At 40.5% G+C, this 1,844-nt stretch overlaps 1 protein-coding gene across 1 annotated transcript in view; it reads left to right on the forward strand.

Moving 5' to 3' along the window:
• LOC104982227 (multidrug resistance-associated protein 4-like) overlaps positions 1-1,844 on the forward strand; it is a 201,824-nt gene that overhangs the window by 130,526 nt on the left and 69,454 nt on the right. The gene's annotated exons all lie outside the window — the stretch shown is intronic.

The raw sequence follows: 1,844 nt of genomic DNA on the forward strand, positions 1-1,844 counted from the left end.
GCAGTACTTGGATGCAATCTCAAAAACGACAGAATGATCTCTTTTCGTTTCCAAGGCAAACCATTCAATATCATGGTAATCCACATCTATGCCCCAACCAGTAACGCTGAAGAAGCTGAAGTTGAACAGTTCTATGAAGACCTACAAGACCTTTTAGAACTAACACCCAAAAAAGATGTCCTTTTCATTATAGGGGAATGGAATACAAAAGTAGGAAGTCAAGAAACACCTGGGGGAAAAAAAAAAAACACAAACACCTGGAGTAACAGGTAAATTGGCCTTGGAGTACGGAATGAAGCAGGGTAGAGGTTAATAGAGTTATGACCAAGAGAACGCACTGGTCATAGCAAACACCCTCTTCCAACAATACAAGAGAAGACTCTACACATGGACATCACCAGATGGTTGACACCGAAATTATATTGATTATATTCTTTGCAGCCAAAGATGGAGAAGCTCTACACAGTCAGCAAAAACAAGACCGGATGCTGACTGGCTCAGATCATGAACTCCTTATTGCCAAATTCAGACTGAAATTGAAGAAAGTGAGGAAAACCACTAGGCCACTCAGGAATGACCTAAATCAAATCCCTTATGACTATATAGTGGAAGTGAGAAATAGATTTAAGGGACTGGATCTGATAGACAGTGCCTGATGGACTATGGATGGAGGTTCGTGACATTGTACAGGAGACAGAGATCAAGACCATCCTCAGGAAAAATAAATGCAAAAAAAGCAAAATGGCTGTCTGAGGAGACCTTACAAACAGCTGTGAAAAGAAGGGAAGCGAAAAGCAAAGGAGAAAAACAAAGATATACCCATTTGAATGCGGAGTTCTAAAGATTACCAAGGAGAGATAAGAAAACCTTCCTCAGTGATCAGTGCAAAGAAATAGAGAGAAAAAATAGAATGGGAAAGACTAGAGAGCTCTTCAAGAAAATTAGAGATACCAAGGGAACATTTCATGCAAACATGGGCTCGATAAAGCACAGAAATGGTAGTGACCTAACAGAAGTAGAAGATATTAAGAAGAGGTGGCAAGAATACACAGAAGAACTGTACAAAAAAGATCTTTATGACCCAGATAATCATGATGGTATGATCACTCACCTGGAGCCAGATGTCCTGGAATGTGAAGGCAAGTGGGCCTTAGGAAGCATCACTACAAACAAAGCTAGTGGAGGTGTTGGAATTCCAGTTGAGCTATTTCAAATCGTGAAAGATGATACTGTGAAAGCGCTGCACTCAATATGCCAGCAAATTTGGAAAACTCAGCAGTGGCCACAGGACTGGAAAAGGTCACTTTTCATTCCAGCCCCAAAGAAAGGTAATGCCAAAGAATGCTCAAACTACCGCACATGCTAGTAAAGTGAAGCTTAAAATTCTTCAAGCCAGGCTTCAGATATACATGAACCGTGAACTTCCAGATCTTCAAGCTGGTTTTAGAAAAGGCAGAAGAACCAGAGATCAAATCGCCAACATCTGCTGGATCATTGAAAAAGCAAGAGAGTTCCAGAAAAACATCTCTTTCTGCTTCATTGTTTATGACAGACCCTTTGACTGTGTGGATTATAATGAACTATGGAAAATTCTGAAAAAGATGGGAATACTAGACCACCTAACTTGCCTCTAGAGAAACCTGTATGCAGGTCAGGAAGCAACAGTTAGAACTGGAAATGGAACAACAACAGCTGTATATTTCACCCTACTTATTTAAATTCTATGCAGAGTACATCATGAGAAATGCTGGGCTGGAAGAAGCACAAGCTGGAGTCAAGATTGCTGGGAGAAATATCAATACGCAGATGATACCACCCTTATGGCAAAGAGCAAAGAAGAACTA

This window comes from Bison bison, unplaced genomic scaffold, assembly GCF_000754665.1.
Source record: "Bison bison bison isolate TAMUID 2011002044 unplaced genomic scaffold, Bison_UMD1.0 scf7180017864527, whole genome shotgun sequence".
In the NCBI taxonomy this organism is placed as follows: Eukaryota; Metazoa; Chordata; class Mammalia; order Artiodactyla; family Bovidae; genus Bison; species Bison bison.